The 21692-nt window shown below is 35.5% G+C and overlaps 1 protein-coding gene and 1 long non-coding RNA gene across 2 annotated transcripts in view; one reads left to right on the forward strand and one right to left on the reverse strand.

Annotated features, from left to right (window-relative positions):
• LOC134845680 (uncharacterized) lies at positions 1-4358 on the reverse strand. Its single transcript, XR_010162759.1, has 3 exons — positions 4156-4358; positions 489-606; positions 1-54 (listed from the first exon to the last, which is right to left on the reverse strand). It is a non-coding gene; the product is annotated as an uncharacterized LOC134845680 (long non-coding RNA).
• The window catches only part of LOC134845678 (replication factor C subunit 2-like), a 196430-nt gene that overhangs the window by 12387 nt on the left and 162351 nt on the right, over positions 1-21692 (forward strand). The window lies entirely within an intron of this gene.

Consider the following 21692-nt stretch of genomic DNA (forward strand, 5'->3'; position numbering starts at 1 on the left):
AGCAGGACTAATGAGGTATTTGGGGGAGAACTCGAACAAGTCTCCACAGTATATCTTCATAGTGACGACCAAGTTCCCAATATAGGTCAAAAAGAACGTCGCAAATTTGCAGTTCAACTGAGCCCTTAATCCTTATTCGAACATCTAGAAACCGGCACTAAATTATTTCAAAGGTTGCCTGCCAAGCTATTTTCCCGAAACTATTATTTTTATTATTATTATTTGTATTGTTATTATGGATTTAGTGTCAAAAACATAAGGGTTATCCCCCTTTTAGTTCATTTATCAAAAATTTAGCAAAAGGATGACTGAAAAACAGTAGTGGAAATTGTGCGGATTCTATATAAGGTTCCGGCGTAATGTTGATCTCAAATTTTATAATTTAACATTTTTTTCAATGTTTAGCAACAAGGATTACAGAAATTTACATAGTCACATAACATCCTTTCTTCTGTTTTTTTTTTAAGTTTAGATTGGAAACTTGGTGCCTGAATTGTGTTCTGCGTGTTTGTGAACACTTTTCGAAGCCTGCGATTGGTTGTTCTTTCAGGTCCAGATTTTGCTCTTTGGATAGCAGCTTAATTGCTTTCTCGTTGCCTTCTAAGCCTAAAACACTAGCATAATACATTTGCCCTTCTGAAGCCATCTACTATTCTTTTTTGTTAGTTACTTTTGTTTAGCTGGTTTAGAACATTAATACACAGGTAAAGGGGACACCTTACGAGCTGTTCAGCTACTAACAGAAACGAAACACAATTGTCCGCCTGCTTAAGAAAAACTTGTACTTTTTTGTTTATTTTCTAGTAATTTTAGAAGCACATCATGATTGAATCAAATCATTGAACTCATTATATAACCAAGCCTGCACCAACTTATACCATCTCAGTAAGAATCTTCTCAAATCTGAAGTAGCATCTAACATGTAATGAAACATGATGTATTCTTCTGTATTTTACGCAGACATTTCACTTCATTCACTATGGAGATAAAACTGGCGAGATAACCATGCGATCTGGTTTTAGTGCATCAAAATAGGGACTGAGAACTTAATATACCATTGCGCGCAAACAGACAAAAACAGTCTCAAAATTGTCAGATGGCAAATCCCTTGCAGCAGTAGTTAGCACGCAGCTTCACTTTCAACCTTGACACTAGCAATGATTATAAAAAACATGAAATTATTCAAAAATGGCATAGTGCTGATTTAAATTATCGGACAAAACTAATGAAAGTTGAAATATACAACGCGTTTTTCTCATACTGGCTTGATTTTAGGAAAAAAATAATAAAGCAAACTTTGCTTAGAAGTTTGGCATACTTAATTAGGTGCAATTTATTTTTGGCTTTTCGTCAATGAAAATTTAAGCAAAAGCCATTTGTTCAATTACAGACAAAACTATATTTCAGTGAGCCTCTTACGTAGATCAACAAAATTTAACAGGGGTATAATTCACAACTTTGTATATATAAATTTATTTTCGTTTGATGGCCAAAAAATTTCATTTTTACTATATAAAATACCCATTTAAAAAGTTTGCGCCCCTTTTGGAGATTACACAATTCTTTAATTTTGTTGACCTACATAAAAGGTTCACTGAGATGGGGTTTGGATTGACTTAAAAGCCGAAAATAATCGTTTTTTGGATAAAATTTTGGGGCTCGAATTTCGAAAAACAAATTGCACTATATTAACTGTTTGAAATCTAAGCAAGATTTGTCTCCAACATTTTTTGTCTAATTTCAAAACAGTTTGAGAAAAACGCGTTTTAGATTTCAAGTTTTCTTTTCATTTTGATCGGATATTTTAAATCAGCGTTGTATTTATAAATACTGAATGTGACATCACTTCATTGGTTTTTTGCAACCCAAAATGAAAAAGCCAAAATAGAAAGCGTATAATGTAAAAGTTGATATTAGCCAAGTGACATCGCCAAAAATACTACTCAATTTCAGCAAAATGATCTTCATCGCCATTCCAAACCACTTACTTCTAAACCGCCCAAATAGTTTGAAGCATTCATGAAATATCCAACTTTTCATACAGGTACATTAGAGAAGATCTCGGAGCATAGACATTAAAGCAAAATCCGTAAAGAGAGTTCAGAATGTACCAAAGTATTTTTTGTTTAAAATTTCAGATCCGATTATGAGACACTTGCTACAGCCTGTGTAATGAATGATTACTTAAATTTTGGAAATAAAAACTGTTCATCACTAATAACTTATTAAGTTTCGTGAACTCGGGCTTCAAGGTGAAGCTGAAAAGGTCTTCATCATATATGTTGCAAGAAACATTTTCAAGGCGAGCTAAAAAAAAATTGGGCAAAAATCGAGAAAAAAAAGACGCATCCAGAAGAAAAATATTTCATGATCTCAATCTGAGCGTATAATATAGAAGTTAGTTATTCAAGTTTCTAGGAAGTTGCGAAGAAAATTTATAGCAAAATCTGTTGAGCGAAAATTCTTCAAGTTTCTAAGAAGCTGTGGAAAAAATAATAGCAAAATTTCAATAAACCTCTTAGCATATAACTTAAAAACAGTAAAAGAACTTCCGCCAACAAAACAAAACTAAAGAGCAAAACAGCAAAACAAAAAAGTAAAAAGTCAATCAGAAAATTTTGAACCCAGCAGCCACAAAACCATTTCAAATACCATAAGCGAAAATGAGCAAGTATAGCTGGTTGGTGTGCATGTAAGCTGATAGTTCTGACAACAGTAGATTTCGCAAAATTTTTTTAAAAAAAATAATCGAACACAAAAATAGCCTAACAAGCGGCCATGACAATAATTTTAAACAGTTTGATCTGAAAAGAACGCAAAAATTGGAAGCACGTGAAATTGAACACAAGGCGAAGCGCAGCTTTTCACTACTCGCGAGAAAAACATAAATGATAAGCTTTAAAAAATGGACTGCAAAAACTGCGAAATTTTCATGTTTATCAATAAATTCAGTACCCTTCTCTAGCGCTCTTTGATTCATAAAAGTTCATTTAACAAACCCGAACCAGGCGAAGGTAAATCACAAAAACTTTCAAAGAAAATTGCAATTATAGAAATTAAAAACTATTTGAAATGCAATTTTGTGTCACTTCAAATTTTACGCTATTTCTGAAATGCGGCAGATTTCTTTTACAATTTTAGAAGCCAACTCAAACTGGGAGTAAATTTGCACCCATACAAACACTCTAAATTGAGTTAGTGTCTCCATGACAAAGGCATAGTAATTAAGCAGATGCTTTCGATGAAAAAATATCTAATAAGGTACAGGAGACCACAAAAACTGCAAGTTTCAGAAAAAATTGAATAAGATTTTTGAAATTAAATTTCCCATATACATATATGCACAAAACTCTCAGATTAAATTTACTTTATATTATGATAATTTATTTCAATAATTAGGATTATTGGTGGGAAAACGTATTAGATTTGATAAATTTATCTTCGTCTTTTATCTTGGTTTCATGTGAAAATTTCAGTCATTGCTCAGAGGCCTCTAAATTTATTGTCACACAGCTTTCAAACTCAAATTTTAAACGTCGCCCAACCCCCCCCCCCCCCTAAGCCCCGCACTCGCATAAAAACGTTACTGTATTTATTATCACCCTTCCAAATTATGCAAAACGAAAATTTAGACAAATTTTTGATAATTCAAAACCGATTTTCAATTTCAGACAAAATTATTTATATCAGACAAAAAATCCAGTCTGTGGAAAATAAGCCGGTAACAAAATTGAGCAAACGTAACATAGACACAACACTTAAGTTTTTCCGAAAAAAAATCAAAGAGATCTTCGAAAGAAACTGCAATAAGATTTGTATATAGCACCTGTAAATAGCACGCAAGCAATTACAAAAAACGCAATTAATTACGAAAAATTTTTTTTTAGAGATATTCAGTCTTCTTTTTTGAAATGATCGAAAAACACATTTAAATATGCTTCAAATCAGTTAAACAGATCATTCAAATAAATTAATATAAAATATAGTGTTAATCAACGAAGCTAACAGCGAAGAATAATCATTCTCTCTGATAGATATTAAAATCAGAAAAAATCATACTAACTATTCATGATACTGAGAATTTTTTTTTCTAACTCGCAATTCATTAAATTCATTCTTGCCCGCATAGCCGTGGTGTGAACAAAACTACTTAACCTATAATTGTAGCTCCGAGGTCGTGGAAGAACTTTATTTCCAGTGCTTTTCCACACAGTGGGATGAAAATAGCGGCAGTCTTGTCTTCGGGTATGATTTCAGACTGAAACTTCAGAATGAACGGATTCAATTCCTGCCGGTGAAAAGCCGGAGAGTCTGATTCTTCCCACATTCCATTCCAGCGTTCCAAATTGGACATTACTGTTCTCGAAACGCACTTTATTGACAAACGGGACAAACTTCATTGGATTTACAAAACTATGATCCAACATTTTTGTAGAGCAGATGAAAGATTATAGTGAGATACTTTAACTTTCTTATCGCAACTTTCGTTGCTCTCATAATGCACTGAAAAAACTTATTCTCCCCCTGAAATGGCGGTAAAGAAGTGTTTATCACAAATTCAGATTCAAAGCAATCAAGAATTGATGTCCAAGAAACCAGAGGGACTTAGATCCCAAAACCTCGATTGTATTGACATGGGATTAACAACACACTCGACTTCAAAAATGTTATGAATACGGTAAAAACTCAACAATTGGTAGGCTCTTTCTTTCCCATGTGAATAAACCCAAAACGTGCACAACCGCTGATCTCATTCTATGTATGAAGTTTTTTACACAGCGCAGATGTTCTTTAAGCTTAAAATTGAGATGATCCAATCCATTATAAACCGCGCATTAGATTTTCAAAAAAGAGCCTGAAAATCAATTGCGTTTGTAAATAGGCAATCATATTGTTTTTTTTTTCAGCTTGACTTCGAAATGATGTTCATTTGTTTTGACTTCACACTACCCGAACAGCCTACTAATCCAAAGGTGAACTTCATTTCAGTCTCGGGTCCAATTTACATCAAAACACTCTAATGTGCAAAGACAACAGAAGAAAAGAGTAAATTTGAAATTCATCCTGGGAGACCAGATCTATCGAGAATGCTTTAAAAGCTTTCAAGCACACGTCGGCTTTATAATTCGAAATTAGCATACTCTTTGTTCCATTCCACAGAAAGCACTGAATTGAAAATAAAAGATCAACTAATTCTTTTTAAATCGATCAACATTATTTCATCTGAACTTAAATATTAAATAAAGTGCTGATTTAATCGATTTTTCCAGTGTTTTGATTTTCTTTGCTTTAATCGTTTTTTTTTTTTCAGGGAACAGTTTATTCGTCCTGGGTGCTCTAATTAACGTTTTTCTTTTAAAATTAATAAGACTAGTGTAATAGTAGTCTGATTACTTTCAATCGATTAACGTTTAACAAAAACACCTATTTTGCTAAAACTTCGACCATACAGGAGATTTTTTCTTCTAGGGTGTTTTGAGCAATAATCAAAAACTTTGCTCAAAAGACAAATTTTAGAAAATAGAATCACCTTAAAACAAATATTTTGTGCTAAAGTCCTCTTTTTCGAGAAAAAAAATCAGAATTCGAAATACAAAGAACGGATTCAGTCGATTTCAACTTAAGATGAGAGCGTACAGCCAAAAGCCATGAGATTTGGGTATAACAGAAGTAACCAGATTTGGGTATAAAAAGCGAAGCCCTGAATGTTCAGACTGCCTTTTAAGGTCTATAGAGCAGAGTTCGCTTTGAAAAACTGCATTGAAAAAAAAATCGAATCAAGATGAGTAATTTCGATCAATTATAGACAATCATCAGGCTGAAATGAAGCAAAAATTCAAGCGTACAAACCTATGTACCTCGTAAAATACAAAATTATGAACAAATAACAAAACAAATAGCGAAAAAACGAAACGCAACATACACACGATGTTAAAAAGATCCTCAAACGACATATATAGAAACGAGACTGCTCGTACCAGGTCAAAGCCCTGAATGTTCTGACTGCATTTTACGGTCTATAGAGGGGTAATAACATTAAAAAAATAAATGTAACAAAAGATTTTTTTTTTAATTTGAGGTTTTTGTAAAAATCATCCCCCCATACGCCATATAAAAAACAAAGTGATAGACTTCGCTTCTAGTAACAAATCAATTATGGCAAATAAGCTTCCTTCATCCAATTTGGAACATTTTCTAAGACGGATAAAATCTCCTCTTACGCGTTAATAGCGCGAATTATTTCGCGCGTTAATTGTCCCAAATTGGCAAAAATGGCAACTTTTTAACCGACATAACTTCACGAAACATGATCACAGGTGAAATATCTTTTCAAAATTAAGCTCAGGACAACAATACTTTTTGAATGATATTTAAAAAATCCGTCCAAAAGGGCTAGTTAAAAAGTCAAAAATTTGTCTGAAAAAAAAACACCGAGCACAATAATCCGTTACTTTCGTTACAAAAAAAAACGGAACAAATTTCACTCCTAAGTAACGTAAGAATTATGACAAATAGCTTGCTACAACCAAATTTGAACGAATTCTAAGACGCATTAAATCTCCGCTTACGACGTTATAGCGCAAAATATATCGCGTTAATTGTGCCAAACTGGCCATCTTTAAACTCCATAAATTTTTGAAAAACAATCACAAGTAAAAAATCCTTTTAGATTTGAGCGCAAGACAGCAATACCTTTCGGATGATAACAATTTTTTTGACAAAATTGGCTTGTTAAAAATGCGAAGTTTGTCTGGAGGAAAAGACACCCCACCCCGCACACAAATCGAAAGTAGGAGCAATAAATTAGCTATTGTGTAGTCGTATACTGCGAATAACTAATAGAATTATTTCGCATGATCTGCCTGTTAACATATAAACACGTTCAATACTAGAGGGGGCCCACAGCGAAGCTTCAAAAATTAGCTAACAACAGCTGAAGTTACGTAAAGTAAACTTTTTCAGTCGATTGAAATGATATTGATCGATTGGAAACTAGCAACACACTAATTTAAAAACTCGTTAGTCTTATGAACACTTATGAGCCTTCTTTTAAGCAGTTTCCCCGTTTTACATAGTTGATACAAAAACCAAATAAATCTTAGCAGAATACGCAGAACATGCAAACACTGTAATAAATGAAAAAACAAATTTCGATAAAATTTTTTTAGTGATATGATATAATAAGTGGTAATTTTGAGTATAGTGCATGCATTACACAGAGACAAAGTTGCACTTCGCATAAAAAAGCAAAATATGACCGATAACGCTACTGGTAAAAACTGAATGAGTAAAACTTTGAGTCTGCAAAAGTTCTTAAGTGACGCACGCCAATTATGAGCCTACATAATTGCTAAGTGACGCAAGCTAACTATGACGCATTAGCAGTACCAGTCAATTTGAAAAAAAAAGAAATTTACCAATTAACATGCCTCAATTTATAGAGCGGACGCATTTTAACTAGTATACGAAAGATTCATTAAAAACATCCGACCCTGCCCAGGTTCGAACCCTCTCACTTTGCTGCTGGTCTCTACCTCTACGCTACAGATCCATGATACCTTAAAGCTAAAGTGCTTTTTGTAATATATTAGTATTTGTTAATATCCTTAGCATTGGCTGTACCTAATAGCTGGTTATTAATCAAAATGAACACATTTTGTCGCAAAAATATTTGCGTCGCAACAATATTTGTGACTTAGATTGGAAAAGAAGAGAGTTCATACTATAACACAAGCTTTGCTTGTGAAAACAATGAAAACTTTAAAACATAATATACTAATTTCATTTTCAATCACTTGTACATGCTTCTAAGATAGTTTTTGTGAATACATTTCTCTGCCAGATAAAAAATTATTCAAAAATTCAAGTTTTACACTTCTTTTGCCAAAAATTTTGGCTTTTGAAATAAATTAAAAACACTGTTCGAAGATCAACAAAGAACTCTCCAGCTATTTAACTTGAACCTGCCACCTATTGTAATATGTTTTTTACAGCATCCATTTGTAGCAAATTTTCTTCATTTTCTTCGAAGCGAATCAAGAAGTTTCAACACTAGTTGATAGTAATTTCAGGCATACAAAGGTATAAAATACAAAACAGATTGGGTTTGACATCGCTAAAACTCAGACAGCTTCTCTCGACAGAAAATTGAGAAATATTTTTGGAATCACTGCTGAAAGGCGCTTTTACATGATATCACACTAGAATTTTAACCGGAAAAATCATGATTGCACACTAGAAAACAGTTTTCATACTAGCTTAAATGGCGAAAATGAAATCGACCCTAAAATATAGTTCGTTCAAATCATAAAAATATCTGGTCAAAATTCATCAGACCAACAACTTTTACCAACAAACTAATATAAGCTTTAAAATATTTATTTTTGAAAAAATCTTGAGCAAATTCGAAATCAAATCTCTGTTTAATGTTATAACTGGAAGTTTCAGTTGTCATAAAATTTTGTAAATCGTAATTTTGCGTACAACATAAATGATGAAGTTAAAAATGTAAACTGGTTACTTTCTATTTGCACACTAGTAGTTTACGAGACTAACACTGATTCATGCTCATAATGCCACTATTCACGAATGTATTCGCTGTGAAGCGAGAGTTCGCTACTTCCCAACGATAATTTCGAACTCAGATATACGAATAATTACCAGTAATGAATAGTAGCTTTTAGAGCACTAGCAAAATATCACAGTTTACGAATATTCAGAAGTTACGAATTCGAGTTGTCGTCCAACCCACGATGGAACTCAAATCACCGATTTCTCAATTGGAATACGCACACCGCCACATTTATTACCGCCATTTTCATGAACTATTTAAGCCGAGTTTTTGCGTTCACAAAATTAGCGAAAAAAAAAGAGTTTCAGGAAGGTTCAACAATGCGTTGCTTGAGCCTTGTGAAAAATATATGGGAAAACTCTTGCTGAAAAATATAAGCATTCTGCATAGATTCCCAAAAAATTGGATGATATTTCTTGTAAAAAAACGTACCCTACAGCAGATAATGTCCAAATACGTAAAATAAAACTTGGGGCTTTTTTTTAATTTCCCCCACCTGCGAAGTGAAAATTTCTTTCACATTGTCGCATTGTTACTAGAAAAGACTTAAATTGGCATAAAAACTAATTATGACGTCACAAACATTTTTGATTCACAAACTCACATACCTTCTAAAACCACTTGTTGCCCAATAAAATTGACATATTGCTGAAATAATTGCAAAATAATGTTCAACAAATTGCAATACACGCCTTCTCTCTACATTTAATCGAAAATCCGTTCTAAAAATCTCCAGAAACGTTTAAATCAGCACTCACTGCCGGGTCAATGACGTTTTGTAGCATTACCATTCAGTTAACAAAATGAACAATTAATTTACTGAAGGAAAAAATCATCAGGTAAGTGAGCCTAATATTAGTTTGACCATTTCAGTTCTTACACAAAGCTCACATAGCAGCATGAAAATCTAAATGTGCCACGACCTCATCAAAGTGATTACTGGTTTCAAATCATAAGAACTTCTTCAACTGTTCTTTTTGATCCGATCACTTTTGTCATCGGGTGTTTTAGTTTTTTTTCTATTTTCCACGCAAAATCAGGTACAAATAATCCACAGGTACAGGACGGATATTCAAAATGCTAACATGCTCATAATATGTCTATTGCAAAATTTGCAACAGACGGGACCAAAAGACGTGTCCAAGAAATGAGTCTAAGAAAAAAGTAAAATTATGGGAAAAAACTCTAGTACCCGGTTGTAATTCACTTGCTTTCGAAGTGTAACAAATTTTTGATCGACAAAAACACATGATCAAAGCACTAAGTTTACATCCATTGTGACTGCTTTGAAAAATATGAAATAATTCAGGTCTATTTTCGAATCAACTCAAAATAGTTCAAAATTTCATCACTGAAAAATTCAGCTTATTATAACTTAAAAAAACAGACTTGAACTATTACCATAACAAAAAATAACATTTTTCAAGCATTCCATTCAAATATCGAAACTTTGAATCCATTCGTGTTGAAGTTTCCAGGCGCTCGAGAGATGTCACTTAGAATTAACTCAAATATATTTGAAAGCATACTCAAATATATTTGGGGCGGATCTAGGATTTTCTCGGGGGGGGGGGGGGGGGGGGCGTATTTTCGTCGACCTTTTTTTAGGTCGCCGCCAAATTGACTTTCCGAGCTCTCCTAAAGCAGTAAAAAGAGGCTGTTTTGCCCATAATTTCTGCGCCGCAGGCAAACTTTTGAAAAAACAGGACACTTTTTTGGGCACTTTTTGAAAAAATTTGACCAAAAAAAATTGCGTTCTTTTTTGGCGGGCGCTCCCCCTAAAAGTTAGTATATATGGGCGCCAAAGGCGCGATTAGAAAAATTTTAGGGTCAGTCTGCCAAAAATGGATTTCTTAAAAAGTACCAAAGCGGGGACCCTTTGGGTCGTCAGGGGGTCGAACCCCTGAGGGGGGGGGGGGGGGGGGGGGGCGGACGCCCGCCCCCCTAAATCCGCCCCTGTTTGAAAGCTTTATAAAGTTCGCGAAAATAATTGAAGGCTATTAGAGCTTTCACACATTATCATACTTGAAGACTTTCAGATTCTCATTTGGAGCTAACAGAAAAACTTCAAGCGCGATATCGAGCAACTCAGCTTGGAAACATTTCAAGTAAAAAGCAAGTTGAAACGGAGCTTTGAAAAAACTTGCTTGTTTTCTTTGCTTGAATTATGTTGCTAAGAGTTAACTATTTTAAGCAAGCTCATAAAGCTATTTTGAGGTAGCATTCAACTATTTAAAAATGTTTCCACAGCTTGAATTGGTTCGCATAAAGTTGAAAATTAAAAACATACCAGCGTGAATAACGCAAAAGTAGCTCAGAAAAAGTGCCACAAAGAAAAAAAAACAAAGGCAAAAGTAGCTCAAAAAAGTGACACAAGGAAAAAAACATAAGAAGTAAGCCTTGAAATATGAAACTTCTGCACTAAGCGGGAATCAACCACCAATAACGAAGCTCCTGTTCAGATGTAGTACCGGTGTAGTTTCTTCGTAATGATTGCATTGAGAGAGCGTTTAAACAGTGTTCGATCTTCAGTGTACCTTAGTAAGCGAAAGACTGAGAAAAGCGAAGTCGCAAATGCTAAATAACAGGGTAAGTCGCCGGGTCTTCGCATCTGCACCATTGACAATACTTAAACACTAATCACCAAGCTCCTTTCTTTTCTGAAATTCTTTTGATGGAAGTCATTTCAAAGGTCTTTTCAAGTTTTCATGTTTAAACTGCAGTAAAGATGTCAGCGTGAGCGGGTGAACAAAACTTGACTGATTGTTACATACAAATATCCGTGTGAAAAATTTTTGAACTGTTTTATTTTGTAATTTCACGAGAGGGTGGGAAACTGGAAAAGAGCCCCCACCAATATAGCAGAGATAACAGATGCCTCTAAGTTGCCAATGCTATGCAACAAGTGCCACCAGATGAGCGTTTTACTTCAGAGCTGGGTTAGAAAAAAATGCACAGTATAATATTACACTACACTTGCAAGCTCCAGTAAAGCTTCAAAAATAAAAGTTCAACGCATAAAAAGAGCCAACAGAAATAAAGTGAGCTAATAAAAAGTAAGATAAGATTTGAATAAGTAATACTTTTACTAGGTGTCGGATGCGAACCAGGAACTCGAGATTTGGAGTCTCACGTCCTTCCCTCTCAACCACGGACACTTAAAAATCGGCAAAAACTAGCCATAAAAAAGCAGAGACCGATGATATGATAGTTCCAAGGCTACAGATGGTTTTTTTTACAGAAAACGCCACCAATTGAACACTTTTATTTGCGAGTTTCATTAAAACAGTTGTTGCGAAACGTATAAAAAAACGGTTCAAAAGATATGGAAAAAGAGTCATACATAAAAATCGGCACATTAGGTCAGTAAAACAAAAAAAACGTCTGTTTCATTCAAATTTGTCATCCGCAGTGGGTCGAATCCCTGAGTGGCTGAGGGGGGGGGCGTCCCCCTCCCCCTAAATCCGCTACTACATCCACTTAATCTCACGACTTTAAGTATTGTGAACAGATTTGTTCTCCAAACTTTACTTCGTCACATCAGGCATATAGCCATTATAACTCATACACGAACTATGAAAACATAAATTTTAAAAAACGAGGGGGAGAGAAGGAAAGTGGAAAAGAGTTCGCACTTGCACTATGACGAATTTCCTATTGCAAAAAAAACAATAGTAAGACAAAAAAAATGAACCTGATGGATTCTTTTGTTTATGCGATCTGTTCCCACAATGGTTTTTACTCGTAAATAACAATTCTTCAATGTTTTGAAATCAGTCTCTGTGAACAGCTTAAATGAATGGTATTTTGACAATACTAGTTTATCTGACTGACTCAAGATGCGTGTCTGACTGACTCATGATGCGTTTTTTCAGGCACTTTAAACGCCTGAATCTTGCCAAGTAACACTGCCGATTAGTAACGGGTTTACATACTCAGTTCATTTTCGGTTCGTTTATTATTCGGCTGGTCTGTCCACACTGGGTGCAATTACACCTCGCTTAATCAAGCTCCCCTATCAACCTAACGCACATACAAAGCTTTTTGGAACTGAAACTTCAGCTCAGTAAAGTTTAATTTAGCTCAATTCAAGCTAATACTTTATGAGCATTTAAACGGCATAACTATTGAGACATTGACTCAAAACAACTGCTATGAAATTGAGTAACAGATTTATGGCATTGGTTCGCGAATACCTATGACAGCTGGTGAACAAGCATGTTTGATCTTATTTTGAATTCTTTCGGGTATTTTTCTCTTTTATGTTTTTCGCAATTTTAGGATATTTTGATCATTTTACTTGGGTCTAATTGTCTAACTTGCTCAAAACGGGAAGAAAGGCTTTATTAAGCAATCTATTTCTTATTTAGGATCTTTTAACAAAAAAATATATTTTTTTCTGATCAAATGGTCGTCTACAACAAAATTGACACTTGAATATTTTCCAGAGCTGATATTTGGTTCGGTTCCTAAATTTTGTTCTTCATAAACCATACTTACAATTTAAAGCATGATAAATAGAAACCATTCAAGCGCAACATATGTTGTGAGGAGCCACAACAAATGTCCATCTACTTTATCCATATTTTGTTCAAGCTTCCATGCAAAGTAAATATGCACTTTACTCTGATAGCAATTTTATTTCTGCCATGAGTAATAAATCAGATGCAAGGGATTCGATTTTCGGTGTCAGCTGCTTCATATCTCGAGAAAGGAGATAAATAAGTTATGCAACCGATTCCGTATCTTATATTGGTAATAAATCTACTCGCTGCTAGGAGTTCAAACGGAGGCAAAGTCAAAGTTATCAATCAGGTAGCAATTATTGACACTGTTATGCTGAAATTATTGACCCTTAGAAAAAGTTTATCAAGAATAGCCGGTTGCTGTGTTTAAAAAACTAAACATAGCTAATTAACAGTTTAGCCAATTAAAAGAAAAAAAACATGCACTTAAAGCTCTTTGAATTTTCAGAACAATTTATGATTGACATTTTTTTGATAAAAAAATAACCCAATTTGAGAAAACTGGATCAACAAGAAAATTTTTCGCTGGGAAATCTGAACAATAAAATCCTCTTTCGAAACTAGAAGTCGATCACAATAGGCGAATTTTTAGAAGGCGATCATAATCGGCAAATTTTTCGCTGGGAAATCTGAGCAATAAAATCCTCTTTCGAAACTAGAAATCCATCACATTTTTCGTGACTTTTACACATTTGTTGTCGATAGCGGAGCCTTAACTACGTTCATCGAATCTTCATATAAAATTTAAAGTAAATAAAGACAGCTGGTTGCTGTGCAAGTCGCGCAGAATATTCCGACCATATTCATTAAAAAACTGCCAAAAAAGGTTTTCTTCTTTGAAACTTAAGTCACTTTTTTTAGAGTGGTGTGATCAGAGAATTATACATACTCGTTGGAAGTTTGTGAACTAGACATTATCGAAAACTGTTTTCTTTGATAAGTTTTGATCAAACAAAAAACTAAGAAAATCTTTAAAATTAACTAAAAAATAGTTCTAGTTTATTTTTTTTAAATTTCGAGCAAGTAAAGCAAAAATTTTTTGGTCATTTTATGTTGTTCGAATCACGATTAAAAAGGCTTTTATATGATATATCACACGACGCTTTCCAATAATTATTTGGCTACCTGATTTTTCGTGAAAGACAAAAATTAAAACACACCCAAAACAAAAATTCCTCCTCATTTTCAATGGTCGGAACAACTAACTCAAATTAACTAAAAGATCAATCCGAGCTCTCCTAAAGCAGTAAAAAGAGGCTGTTTTGCCCATAATTTCTGCGCCGCAGGCAAACTTTTGAAAAAACAGGACACTTTTTTGGGCACTTTTTGAAAAAATTTGACTAAAAAAAATTGCGTTCTTTTTTGGCGGGCGCTCCCCCTAAAAGTTAGTATATATGGGCGCCAAAGGCGCGATTAGAAAAATTTTAGGGTCAGTCTGCCAAAAATGGATTTCTTAAAAAGTACCAAAGCGGGGACCCTTTGGGTCGTCAGGGGGTCGAACCCCTGAGGGGGGGGGGGCGGACGCCCGCCCCCCTAAATCCGCCCCTGTTTGAAAGCTTTATAAAGTTCGCGAAAATAATTGAAGGCTATTAGAGCTTTCACACATTATCATACTTGAAGACTTTCAGATTCTCATTTGGAGCTAACAGAAAAACTTCAAGCGCGATATCGAGCAACTCAGCTTGGAAACATTTCAAGTAAAAAGCAAGTTGAAACGGAGCTTTGAAAAAACTTGCTTGTTTTCTTTGCTTGAATTATGTTGCTAAGAGTTAACTATTTTAAGCAAGCTCATAAAACTATTTTGAGGTAGCATTCAACTATTTAAAAATGTTTCCACAGCTTGAATTGGTTCGCATAAAGTTGAAAATTAAAAACATACCAGCGTGAATAACGCAAAAGTAGCTCAGAAAAAGTGCCACAAAGAAAAAAAAACAAAGGCAAAAGTAGCTCAAAAAAGTGACACAAGGAAAAAAACATAAGAAGTAAGCCTTGAAATATGAAACTTCTGCACTAAGCGGGAATCAACCACCAATAACGAAGCTCCTGTTCAGATGTAGTACCGGTGTAGTTTCTTCGTAATGATTGCATTGAGAGAGCGTTTAAACAGTGTTCGATCTTCAGTGTACCTTAGTAAGCGAAAGACTGAGAAAAGCGAAGTCGCAAATGCTAAATAACAGGGTAAGTCGCCGGGTCTTCGCATCTGCACCATTGACAATACTTAAACACTAATCACCAAGCTCCTTTCTTTTCTGAAATTCTTTTGATGGAAGTCATTTCAAAGGTCTTTTCAAGTTTTCATGTTTAAACTGCAGTAAAGATGTCAGCGTGAGCGGGTGAACAAAACTTGACTGATTGTTACATACAAATATCCGTGTGAAAAATTTTTGAACTGTTTTATTTTGTAATTTCACGAGAGGGTGGGAAACTGGAAAAGAGCCCCCACCAATATAGCAGAGATAACAGATGCCTCTAAGTTGCCAATGCTATGCAACAAGTGCCACCAGATGAGCGTTTTACTTCAGAGCTGGGTTAGAAAAAAATGCACAGTATAATATTACACTACACTTGCAAGCTCCAGTAAAGCTTCAAAAATAAAAGTTCAACGCATAAAAAGAGCCAACAGAAATAAAGTGAGCTAATAAAAAGTAAGATAAGATTTGAATAAGTAATACTTTTACTAGGTGTCGGATGCGAACCAGGAACTCGAGATTTGGAGTCTCACGTCCTTCCCTCTCAACCACGGACACTTAAAAATCGGCAAAAACTAGCCATAAAAAAGCAGAGACCGATGATATGATAGTTCCAAGGCTACAGATGGTTTTTTTTACAGAAAACGCCACCAATTGAACACTTTTATTTGCGAGTTTCATTAAAACAGTTGTTGCGAAACGTATAAAAAAACGGTTCAAAAGATATGGAAAAAGAGTCATACATAAAAATCGGCACATTAGGTCAGTAAAACAAAAAAAACGTCTGTTTCATTCAAATTTGTCATCCGCAGTGGGTCGAATCCCTGAGTGGCTGAGGGGGGGGGGGGGGGGGGGGGGCGTCCCCCTCCCCCTAAATCCGCTACTACATCCACTTAATCTCACGACTTTAAGTATTGTGAACAGATTTGTTCTCCAAACTTTACTTCGTCACATCAGGCATATAGCCATTATAACTCATACACGAACTATGAAAACATAAATTTTAAAAAACGAGGGGGAGAGAAGGAAAGTGGAAAAGAGTTCGCACTTGCACTATGACGAATTTCCTATTGCAAAAAAAACAATAGTAAGACAAAAAAAATGAACCTGATGGATTCTTTTGTTTATGCGATCTGTTCCCACAATGGTTTTTACTCGTAAATAACAATTCTTCAATGTTTTGAAATCAGTCTCTGTGAACAGCTTAAATGAATGGTATTTTGACAATACTAGTTTATCTGACTGACTCAAGATGCGTGTCTGACTGACTCATGATGCGTTTTTTCAGGCACTTTAAACGCCTGAATCTTGCCAAGTAACACTGCCGATTAGTAACGGGTTTACATACTCAGTTCATTTTCGGTTCGTTTATTATTCGGCTGGTCTGTCCACACTGGGTGCAATTACACCTCGCTTAATCAAGCTCCCCTATCAACCTAACGCACATACAAAGCTTTTTGGAACTGAAACTTCAGCTCAGTAAAGTTTAATTTAGCTCAATTCAAGCTAATACTTTATGAGCATTTAAACGGCATAACTATTGAGACATTGACTCAAAACAACTGCTATGAAATTGAGTAACAGATTTATGGCATTGGTTCGCGAATACCTATGACAGCTGGTGAACAAGCATGTTTGATCTTATTTTGAATTCTTTCGGGTATTTTTCTCTTTTATGTTTTTCGCAATTTTAGGATATTTTGATCATTTTACTTGGGTCTAATTGTCTAACTTGCTCAAAACGGGAAGAAAGGCTTTATTAAGCAATCTATTTCTTATTTAGGATCTTTTAACAAAAAAATATATTTTTTTCTGATCAAATGGTCGTCTACAACAAAATTGACACTTGAATATTTTCCAGAGCTGATATTTGGTTCGGTTCCTAAATTTTGTTCTTCATAAACCATACTTACAATTTAAAGCATGATAAATAGAAACCATTCAAGCGCAACATATGTTGTGAGGAGCCACAACAAATGTCCATCTACTTTATCCATATTTTGTTCAAGCTTCCATGCAAAGTAAATATGCACTTTACTCTGATAGCAATTTTATTTCTGCCATGAGTAATAAATCAGATGCAAGGGATTCGATTTTCGGTGTCAGCTGCTTCATATCTCGAGAAAGGAGATAAATAAGTTATGCAACCGATTCCGTATCTTATATTGGTAATAAATCTACTCGCTGCTAGGAGTTCAAACGGAGGCAAAGTCAAAGTTATCAATCAGGTAGCAATTATTGACACTGTTATGCTGAAATTATTGACCCTTAGAAAAAGTTTATCAAGAATAGCCGGTTGCTGTGTTTAAAAAACTAAACATAGCTAATTAACAGTTTAGCCAATTAAAAGAAAAAAAACATGCCCTTAAAGCTCTTTGAATCAGAACAATTTATGATTGACATTTTTTTGATAAAAAAATAACCCAATTTGAGAAAACTGGATCAACAAGAAAATTTTTCGCTGGGAAATCTGAACAATAAAATCCTCTTTCGAAACTAGAAGTCGATCACAATAGGCGAATTTTTAGAAGGCGATCATAATCGGCAAATTTTTCGCTGGGAAATCTGAGCAATAAAATCCTCTTTCGAAACTAGAAATCCATCACATTTTTCGTGACTTTTACACATTTGTTGTCGATAGCGGAGCCTTAACTACGTTCATCGAATCTTCATATAAAATTTAAAGTAAATAAAGACAGCTGGTTGCTGTGCAAGTCGCGCAGAATATTCCGACCATATTCATTAAAAAACTGCCAAAAAAGGTTTTCTTCTTTGAAACTTAAGTCACTTTTTTTAGAGTGGTGTGATCAGAGAATTATACATACTCGTTGGAAGTTTGTGAACTAGACATTATCGAAAACTGTTTTCTTTGATAAGTTTTGATCAAACAAAAAACTAAGAAAATCTTTAAAATTAACTAAAAAATAGTTCTAGTTTAATTTTTTTAAATTTCGAGCAAGTAAAGCAAAAATTTTTTGGTCATTTTATGTTGTTCGAATCACGATTAAAAAGGCTTTTATATGATATATCACACGACGCTTTCCAATAATTATTTGGCTACCTGATTTTTCGTGAAAGACAAAAATTAAAACACACCCAAAACAAAAATTCCTCCTCATTTTCAATGGTCGGAACAACTAACTCAAATTAACTAAAAGATCAATCCGCTCTTCACCACTTGCTCAGCGCTACACTTTTTTCAGACTTGAATAACAAAAACTGACTGTTAATAAAACCTTTATTCATTAAACCCATTCGGACGATTGCCCAATTCCTATACATAAACATCAATACGTCTAATGTTTCATTGAACATAAGATAACTTACTATCATTCATGAAGCACAAATAAATTTTCATAAAATAAAAACTGCTCACTGGTATGATTTGATGAGGGAGAAAAGTTAGCTTTTGCTCCGTTTTCCCAATGTTCTTGGAATAATTGCATGAACCATTTTCTTTGAAGATGGTTACGCACGGGAATATTTTCCCCAGATATGGAGTAGAAACACCGATGCAATGAACACCAAACTCATTACCAGTACAGGTACTGGTCCAACTTTGATTCCGGGCGAATCTTCCGTGTAGAATTTCCACATGTTAGTATTACCAGCATTTCCACGGCTGCTTCTGGCTGATGTTGCACCCGACCCAGCACCCTTTCGTTGACGAGCACCAGAAGCTCCAGCTCCGCCTGCTTTAGTTACCATACTGATGTCTTAAAAATGAATCAGAGTCCAAGAGTCGCCTAACAACTAGAGTATTTTAGCGAGAAAAAAAATTGTGCCATTCAACCAGAATGCCTTTCGCTTTTATTTGAAATAGAGTGCACGATACTAGGCTAGGTCTTTTACCAGACCGGCCTTTTACCGACCAAAATTTAACCAATCAGAACGCTTTATTTTATTCAGAACGCTTTATTTTAGTTAAATAAGAACACAAAACAGATGAATATATTATTTTGGAAATACAACAAAACAAAGGGTTTTAAGTCCTGAATAACTGTAAGTTTTAAAGAGTTCGATGACAAATTAGCTCTATTCCATCCCAATAATCGTACTCAGATATATTTCCCTCGCGATTCAAAAGTTTCAATCTCAAAATTCTCGGATCCAATTGTCGGAATTTTCTTTACATAACGGGCAATCACCTCTTACCGAATAACGCGAAATCATCTCTTCGCAATGGTGGCGTGTCACGGAGCCGAATACCCGAGAAAGAATTTCTTTCCCGGATAGCCGAAAAACAAATTCGTTCCCGGATAGCCGAAAAATAAATTCGTTCTCGGATAGTCGAAATTTTGGATCGACTCAACAATTACCCCCCCCCCCTCTAGCCCCTTACCCATTTGAGTATTTAAGCACGTTAATGCTTGTGCCAGTCGGTCATATTCGGAAGTTTGACCTTGAGAGAAGCAAAAAACACTTGATTTTGGAGTGAAATTTAATTTTTCAAAATTTCGAATGGAACCTGTCATGCACGATTTTCTAGCGATAACTGAAAATCAGAAAAGAGAAGTCAGAACGATCGAGTGACAATCGCGGGAAAGTTGCTAGAAAAATCAGTGGGAAATTGCTATTCGCAATTTCAGTAGCAATAATAATCGAGAGTAGAGCTGTCCCATCTGAAACAGAGACGAGCGCATTCCCACGAACTGGATTGTTGTGACTGGAGTACTATTATTAACTGGACCAGAGTAAACCTTCGGTGGAAAGGTGGACAGCTAGAGTGTCCCAATGGTTCACGAGAACTTACAGTCTAGAGTAAAAACTTGTTCTTGTTATTGAAACTGACTAACATTAAACTCATTTTAGTTACTTTATTGATTCTTGAGTTGCTTACCGACTTATTTACTTCCTGGTTCTTGAGCGTGCTACAATGTGAGTACTAATTTAATTTTCTAGAGTGTGTTTTATAATTGTTATGTTGAGGTAAGGCGAGTTTTAGGTTGATCCATCTGAAATGGATCAAAGTTCCACTGTCTAATAAAAAGTAACTTAACGGATTGTTCCAACCCGGTTTTTAACGGCGTTCATGTATTTTGGGTATCTAGAGACCTGAGTATGGGGACGTTATTAATTCTAGAGTGGGGGGATATTTTAGTAGTAGCCTTTAAGCTGTAACGGGTCGTAGTCTCATGTCACAAGCGAACCGAATTGGCTCCGACTGATTTGAGGTACAAAAACACAAGAGATAGTGTCCCTGACTCTTGAGCCAATGGTTATAGGGCCTATTTTTCTTAAGCCTCATGTGTGACTGCGGTAGACGAATGTTACATAGTGTTTTTATGGCGCTCCTGGGTGTTTACGACATCAAGACTACGGAGTCGAACCCACTTGAGACAGCTTCGGGCTGAATGCCCATTCTAGAGTACCGGCGGTACGGTTCGACAGGAACGTGCAAACCTTCCGGTTGTACCGTGATAGCTTTTTAAGAAAACTCAAGAAAACTTCCTGGTATGCTCTCCGAACGAGGCTTAGCTAACCGAGTAAAGGGGGGCAACTAGGGGGACAAAAACACGAGCAAAAAGACAAAAAGCGAAACAAAAACCATAAAACGAAAAAAGACAGTGACTTTGACACCAGATTAGTTGGATCAAACCTTTATATTAATTAAATAGTATACCCATACTGTTTTACAAGTTCGATCGTTTCGATCAACCTAGTAATTTAATCCAGTAACCTTAATAAAGTGCCCGAGTGTGGGGCGTTGTCAAGGGTTTTCAGATTGCTTGGAACTTAGCTGGACAACAAGGAGACTTGACTGGAAGAGGTGACCAGCCGAGTGGGAAGGTTGTTCAGGAGCACTTGATCTGAACCAATAGGAGACTCGACTGGACTAGGTGACCGGCCGAGTGGGAAACTGGTTCAGGAAAACTTGAGCTGTAGGAGACTGAACCAATAGGAGACTGAGCTGGAACAGGTGATCAGTCGAGTGGGAAAGCAGCCAAGAAGGATTTGACAGTTCTCGAGTTCTCAAGTTGGGCAGAACGGGTATCGTTACAATTCACATTACATTATAGGAAATAAGTGTAAAATTGGATAAGCGATATCCCCCGGTTTTGAGAAACGTTTTTACTTGAGCAGGCCTGGAGACAGGTCTACGGTTTTCTCTTGAGAGGTTTAGCACCCGGCGCTTAAGGTAATTTTAGGTTTAAGAAGGGGGGCTAAAAAGGGGGGAGGTTAGAAGGGGGGCTGGTTAAGTTAGAGGTTGGCGGTAGTAAATTGTAAAAAGGGGGGAAATTAGAGTAACTAATTAGTCGACATCGTTGATTTAGTTACATTAGTCATTTACACGCGTTGGTCATAGGAAGCGGATATCCAAAATTGGAATTAGGTTAAGGTAGGTACCCTGGTCGGATCGGTAGGGGGGAACGGACATAGACAGTTTTTGTGATACCCCATAAG

The sequence above is a fragment of the Symsagittifera roscoffensis genome, chromosome 5, assembly GCF_963678635.1.
Source record: "Symsagittifera roscoffensis chromosome 5, txSymRosc1.1, whole genome shotgun sequence".
NCBI classification, from domain to species: domain Eukaryota; kingdom Metazoa; phylum Xenacoelomorpha; order Acoela; family Convolutidae; genus Symsagittifera; species Symsagittifera roscoffensis.